This window comes from Portunus trituberculatus, chromosome 30 (assembly GCF_017591435.1).
Source record: "Portunus trituberculatus isolate SZX2019 chromosome 30, ASM1759143v1, whole genome shotgun sequence".
Taxonomy (NCBI): Eukaryota; Metazoa; Arthropoda; class Malacostraca; order Decapoda; family Portunidae; genus Portunus; species Portunus trituberculatus.
The window spans coordinates 3,104,990-3,112,489 of record NC_059284.1 but is presented as its reverse complement, the minus strand read 5'-3'; the positions used below and the strand labels follow the sequence as shown (position 1 = coordinate 3,112,489).

At 45.3% G+C, this 7,500-nt stretch overlaps 2 protein-coding genes across 3 annotated transcripts in view; one reads left to right on the top strand and one right to left on the bottom strand.

Moving 5' to 3' along the window:
• Positions 1-7,500, top strand: part of LOC123510964 (serine proteinase stubble-like) — a 54,329-nt gene that overhangs the window by 16,561 nt on the left and 30,268 nt on the right. The gene's annotated exons all lie outside the window — the stretch shown is intronic.
• The window catches only part of LOC123510965, a 120,849-nt gene that overhangs the window by 93,597 nt on the left and 19,752 nt on the right, over positions 1-7,500 (bottom strand). The window lies entirely within an intron of this gene.

The window sequence follows — 7,500 nt, the reverse complement described above, 5'->3', positions numbered from 1 at the left end:
GAATTAAAAAGTATAGAAATAGTGAACAAAATAGAGGAAGCCAAGGAAAAGCAGGAAAGAAAATATCCTTCATGAATGATAGAGAATATATATAATGAAACAATGAAAAATGAGGAAAGGCACAAAACAAACAATAGATTCTTCTCAAGGCAAAACATTATTCAAAACTTTATAGATGTGTGTGTGTGTGTGTGTGTGTGTGTGTGTGTGTGTGTGTGTGTGTGTGGTCGTAATGCCCTTTTGTGTTCCTGAACGAAGAAATGTGACCAGATTTCGAATTTCACTCAATATTTTTTTTTCTATTTCGTCATCTTCCTACAATGGTGGTGGTGGTGGTGGTGGTGGTGGTGGTGGTGGTGGGTCATAAAAACAATGGTATGGTGGTGGTGATGGTGGTGGTGGTGGTGGTGTTGGCAGTAGTGGTGATGGTGGTGGTCAAACTGACTTTCTCGCCATACTGACCTCTCTCTCTCTCTCTCTCTCTCTCTCTCTGCCTGTCTTACAAAATCGCGTAGAAAAGAGAAAGAGAAGAGAGAAATTAAAGTCTCAAAAAGGAAAATCATATCGAGAGAGTAAAGTTTCTTCGACAATTTGTTAATTTTTGATACCAAACTCATTTTTCTCCTGGCTTTCACACACACACACACACACACACACACACACACACACACACACACACACACACACACACACACACACACACACACACACACACACACACACACACACACACACACACACACACACACAGCAGCAGCAGTAGTAGTAGTAGTAGTAGTAGTAGTAGTAGTAGTAATAGTAGTGGTAATAGTACTAGTAGTGGCGGTAGTGGTGGTAGTGGTGGTGATGGCGGTAGTGGTGGGAGTAGTAGTAGTAGTAGTAGTAGTAGTAGTAGTAGTAGTAGTAGTAGTGGTGGTGGTGGTGGTGGTGGTGGTGGTGGTGGGAGGAGTAGTAGTAGTAGTAGTAGTAGTAGTAGTAGTAGTAGTAGTAGTAGTAGCAGTAGTGGCGGTGGTGGTGGTAGTAGTGGTAGTAGTAGTAGTAGTAGTAGTAGTAGTAGTAGTAGTAGTACTAGTAGTAGAGTTGTTTGGTTGGTGTTTGTTTAAGGGCATTTTGAGGGTACGTGTGAGAGAGAGAAAGTACATTGGCAGACCTTAGAAAGTACGAGTCTTCATGAAAGAAAGTTAGGAATTCTACAGGTTTCTCTTCAGACTACCTGAGTGGCGGGGCATGGGCGCCGCCACCCGCACATTGCACACACACACACACACACACACACACACACACACACACACACTATTTTCTCTCATCCTTACAATTACTTAACCTGACGTAATTGTTATCTAATTAATAGAGACGAGTAATTCACCTCCTCCTTTCTCCTTTCTCCTCCTCCTCCTCCTCCTCTTCCCTTAGGCTTGTATGAAGTAACAGGAATTAAAGTGAGCTATAAACCGCCTCTCTCTCTCTCTCTCTCTCTCTCTCTCTCTCTCTCTCTCTCTCTCTCTGTTAAGCCTTTTTTTTTTAGCTTTACAATCAGGTGTATTGTTTCTTCCTTCCTTTCTTTTACTTTTCTTGGTCCATTTCTTTATTTCTTCATTCATTTTTTGCCGGATAATCATTTCTTTTCCCTCGAGTCAGTCTTCATCAACACTCCCTCTCATCATTTCAAAACACCTTGCCAGATAATCATTTTCCCTTGGTCTGAGTCAGGCTGGGACTTAATAACCACTCCTGCTTGCTCCTCCCTCTTCTTACTGGAAAATATTCTCCTTAAACCCTTCAGTACCAGAACGCGTTTTCATTTTGAATTCTTGTTACTATTTGGTGATTTTATACAGCTTCAGAAACTTATGTGAGGATTAAAACAGTGAAGACTCAGGCCATTAATCTTCTGGCCTCCATACACCCTTCCTAACGCGAATAAAATCGTCTAATTACATCCGAAAAATAATGGTAAAAATGCGTCTCACTATTGAAGGGAGTCAATTACCACTCCTGGCTGCTCCTCCTCCCTCTCTTAACTGGAAAATATTCTCTTTAATTCCATTTTCGCGGCAATCTCCCCGGCGTGATCGACTTAGCACGGCAGCCTCCCAGAACAGGTCTCGTTACCAAGGCAACTTTTTATGCCGTCTTGTACTCTTCCTTCTTTTTTCTCTTAACATAAATCTATTTAGTTCATTCCTCTCGTGTGGGCCCCCTGGCTGCCCTGGGGGAGGGACTGGGACGGTCTACGGTGGACTGGGGTGGACTGAGGTAGACTGGGGTGGACTGGGATAGACTGGGGTGCACTGGGGAAGGACTGGGAGGGCTACAGTGGACTGGGCTGCACTGGGATGGGCTGCGGTGGGTTGGGGTGGACTGAGATGGACTGGGGTGGACTGGGATGGGTTACAGTGGACTGGGGTGGACTGGGATGGGTTACGGTGGACTGGGGTGGACTAGGATGGGCTACAGTGGACTGGGCTGCACTGGGATGGGCTGTGGTGGACTGGGGTGGACTGAGATGGGTTACGGTGGACTGGGGTGGACTGGGGTAGGTGAGTCAGGCTTTGTTCGCTGCCTGACAAGCTGACTTAAGGCAATTTTCCAAGTCCTGTCTGCAAGCTTAAGCCTACGAGGTTAATGGCGGCGTGGACGGACAGCGCACAGTGGCGGTCAAGCTGAGTGGAGCAGAGCAAAGCTTTCATTGAGAAAATTACCCCGTGGCTGTGTACGGTCAGTCTGGCGAGCCCCGAGGCGACGCACACCTTCCCTCACCTGTCACCGCCTCACCACCACAAAGGAACACAAAGGAGGAGCAAGCAGACCCTCATTTCTGCAATACTGTGTTGAGTTATTGTATAGGAAAGATAGAGAGGCAAGGCAAACTCTCCCCCACACCTTCCCTCACCTGTCACCGCCTCACCACCACAAAGGAACACAAAGGAGGAGCAAGCAGACCCTCATTTCTGCAATACTGTCTTGAGTTACTGTATAGGAAAGATAGAAAGGCAAGGCAAACTCCCCCCCAAAAAAAACCTTCCCTCACCTGTCACTGCCTCCCCAACGCTACAGAACACAAAGAAGGAGCAAGTACAGCCTCCTTCCTGCAATAATGTGTTGAGTTACGATAGACTGTGCTGTATAGGTGAGGATGTAAAGGCAAGGCATTCTCCCCACCAACCACCACTCGTCATGCAAAGGTTCACCACCACAAAGGAACATAAAGGAAAAAAACACTAATACACAGGTTCACTCTTACACTAAATGACGATAAGGTAGACTATATAAGGATAAAATTCACGGTCTTCCTCCTCCTCCTCCTCCTCCTCCTCCTCCTCCTCCTCCTCTTTCTTCCACGTCCATTTTTCGTGAACTCAATTCTGATGATCAAGGAATGTCGATGATGGACGTGTGTTTGTGTGTGTGTGTGTGTGTGTGTGTGTGTGTGTGTGTGTGTGTGTGTGTGTGTGTGTTTCACTGTTTGATCTGCTGCAGTCTCTGACGAGACAGCCAGACGTTACCCTACGGAACGAGCTCAGAGCTCATTATTTCCGATCTCCGGATAGGCCTGAGACCAGGCACACACCACACACCGGGACAACAAGGTCACAACTCCTCGATTTATATCCCGTACCTACTCACTGCTAGGTGAACAGGGGCTACACGTGAAAGGAGACACACCCAAATATCTCCACCCGGCCGGGGAATCGAATCCCGGTCCTCAGGCTTGTGAAGCCAGCGCTCTAACCACTGAGCTACCGGGTGTGTGTGTGTGTGTGTGTGTGTGTGTTCCTCGTCTTTTCCTTTACCCTACGATTTATGTTGAAAGAGAGGAGGAGTGAATGCATGTGTGTTGAGAGAGAGAGAGAGAGAGAGAGAGAGAGAGAGAGAGAGAGAGAGAGAGAGAGAGAGAGAGAACGTGTGCCTATAGATAAAATATATAAGCAAGTAGTAAGCTTACGATGGAGAGCAACAGGGATACATGGGGGACTGAAGGAAGAGTTAGAAGATAAGTAGCCTGTATCAGTGTGTACCTTATAAGACGGCAAACAGAAGCAGAGAGGAGAGCTGAATGAAGACTGCTATATTGAGGCAGGAGTACTGAAGGAAGAGTTTGAAGGTGGAAAGGTCCGGTGTCTGGAAGGATGTGTGCCCTCAGATGACAAAGCTGACAAGAGAGTAGCGGTGCGTGGTACAGGCGACACACTGCCCTGCCACGACGCGCCACGCCGACCCAGAGACACACAAGAAAGAGAGAGAGAGAGAGAGAGAGAGAAGGACGGGAGGTGGGGGTTAAGACAGTACAAGATTATGAGGTTGACTTTGGAAGGACGAGAAGGAAAAAATGATAAAGCTTCAGGTTGTGTAGAAAAGAAAGGAGATTGAAATAAAAACAAGAGGAGGAGAAGCGAAAGAATGGTTGAAAAGAAAGTTGTTTGAAATAGTGTAGAAAAAGAAGAAAATGCCAAACACAAGAGGTGAAAGAAAGAGAAAGACAAGATACAGACATGGAAATGAACCACCACCATCACCACCACCACCACCACCACACACACACACACACACACACACACACACACTTACATCAGAACACAAACCTCATACGCTCACAAATCGAAAGGACTGAAGAGCGTGGGAGCGTGAAACCGTGACAGCATGATGGTGAATGTAAGAGAGAGAAAGAGAAAGAGAGAGAGAGAGAGTCACGCTACATGTCACGAGGTTAGACAGGTATAGGTGTGTTGATGTGCGTTCACCATTCACTACTCCATCAGTCATTAAGAGCGACACCTGTCTATTCACTATAATAGCTATACACGAGTCACGTTGCCAAAAGTGAAGGTGTGGTCTGTTGTGCTGTGTTGGGTGAGGTGAGGTGAGGTGAGGTGAGGTGAGGTTAAGTCTGGTTGTGTTATGTTGTGTTGTGTTGTTTTGCATTAGATGTGGAGAGTGGTATGGGTGAATGGACAGAGAGAGAGAGAGAGAGAGAGAGAGAGAGAGAGAGAGAGAGAGAGAGAGAGAGAGAGAGAGAGAGAGAATGGTGGAAACGTCTTTATATATAGATAATCTCTCTCTCTCTCTCTCTCTCTCTCTCTCTCTGATAAAAATAAAAACACTAAAGATAAGAATAAGTTCAGTTAGATTAAGTGAAGTCAGGTTAGGTTAGGTTACAAATACTTAAAAAGCAAAACCATATTACATTGAGGAGTGCATTCAGTGTGTGTGTGTGTGTGTGTGTGTGTGTGTGTGTGTGTGTGTGTGTGTGTGTGTGTGTGTGTGTGTGTTGCTCCCATTAGCGGCGGCAGGTTTTTCTCCCCGCAATGAGGCGAGTCGTCCCGGTGACACACGGCGACGGTGCTGGAATAACCTCAAGGGAAGTCTACCGTTGAGGACTTTCACTCACCGAGGCGAGGGGGCGGGAGGCGGCGGTTCGGGCGGCGCGGCGGGCATAACACTGCAGCTTTCATTGGCGGGCGGGGCTGGTGGAGGCTGTTGGGGGCTGGGTTGGGGTTGGTGGAGCGCCGGCTTTCACTGCTAGTCGTTTATACACGCTAGTGGCAGGGATTGGGAGGGGGTGGCTGAGACTTGCTAACACACACACACACACACACACACACACACACACACACACACACACACACACACACGCACACAGTAAAAACACTTGGCAATGTAATATGCATCTACTTTTTAACCGTTTTGTAACCTAACCTAACTTCTTTTTCTAATTCCTTTTTTTTTCTTTCTTCTTCCTGTCCTGCATGAGTCACCTCCAGTATTTTCTTTTTTTTTCCTTCTTCTTTTTGCTTGATCTTCTTTCCAGTTTCTCCTTTTTCTTGTTTTTAAAGTACGACATTTTTTTTTCTTTTCTTCGTTTTCTTTTCCTTCTTCTTCCTGTCCTACCTGACTCTTCTTCAATATCTCTTTCTTATATATATTTCCACTTATCTTCGTTCCAGTTTCTTTATTCCTTTTTATACATTTCTTGTCTCTTTTTCTCTCTCTCGTCTTACTTTCTTATTTCGTTATCTGCTGGTCTGTTTTGCGTTTAATTTCTAACTTTCGTATTTTTTTTATCTCTCGCGCTCCGCCTGATCATTTCCTTATTCATTATTGCAACAAGTTATGAGAGAAAACTGCACGTGTTCCATTTGTCTTATGTGCTCGTGAATATCTTAATAATTTTGAGATTTTCCCAATTTTTTTTTCTATCTGTTTGGTAAAGTGTGTGTGTGTGTGTGTGTGTGTGTGTGTGTGTGTGTGTGTGTGTGTGTGTGTGTGTGTGTGTGTGTGTGTGTGTAATCACTTAGGTCGCTCTCTCTTCCTTTCTCCTATTTACAATTGTTTGTATGGATGTATTGGACTAACCCTTGTGTGTGTAATTCACCTCGGTCGTCTGCTGGTCACCCAGCCAGTCTTCCCCATTACGGAGCGAGCTCAGAGCTCATAGACCGATCTTCGGGTAGGACTGAGACCACATCACACACAACACACACCGGGAAAGCGAGGCCCCAACCCCTCGAGTTACATCCCGTACCTATTTACTGCTAGGTGAACAGGGCACACATTAAGAGGCTTGTCCATTTTCCTCGCCGCTTCCCGGGACTCGAACTCGGCCCTCTCGATGTGTGTGTGTGTGTGTGTGTGTGTGTGTGTGTGTGTGTGTGTGTGTGTGTGTGTGTGTGTGTGTGTGTGTGTGTGTGTGTGTGTGTGTGTGTGTGTGCGTGTGCATAACCACCCACCTATCTCCCACCGCCACTACCACTAACACAAGATCACCGCCAACTCTCTCTCTCTCTCTCTCTCTCTCTCTCTCTCTCTCTCTCTCTCTCTCTCTCTCTCTCTCTCTCTCTGGGAAAGTTCACCCCTGACTTGAATCTTTCACAAACACTGACACATTTTGATTCTTGATTTTCTGTTGTTCATTTTTCATCTTTTTTTTTTATTCTTTTTACTATATTTTTCATTTCATTATTCTTTCTATTCTTTTTCATTCTTTTTTTCCTCACGTTTTATTTTCGGTGGTGGACAGGTGGACACGGCGCGGTGAGACAATGGCGTCCAGGAAAATACACTCGCTTTAGTTCAGGAATAATCTCCCAGCGGTGATTAGCGGCGCTGTGTTTATTGGTTCTGTTTTTATGTAAGAGAGGAGGACTGGCCAAGGGCAAAAATCTTATAAATAAAAAAGGCTCATTTTCTCGCCAGTCTCCTTATACAGCCGAATGAATGTCGATTAGTAATAAGTAAAGAAAAGACAAATTTAAGTGGATCATGTATGATAAATGGCACCAGTATAGTTTATAATGGTTAACACTTGCAGTAATTCCACCTAACCTAACCTAACTTAACCTAACTTAACCTAACCTAGCGTAACTTAACCTAACCTAGCATAACTTAACCTAACCTAACCTAACTTAATCCTATCCTAGCGTAACTTAACCTAACCTAACTTCACCTAGCACAACCTAACCTAACCTAGCATGAATGTCCACCAATTAAAGCTTACTAAAC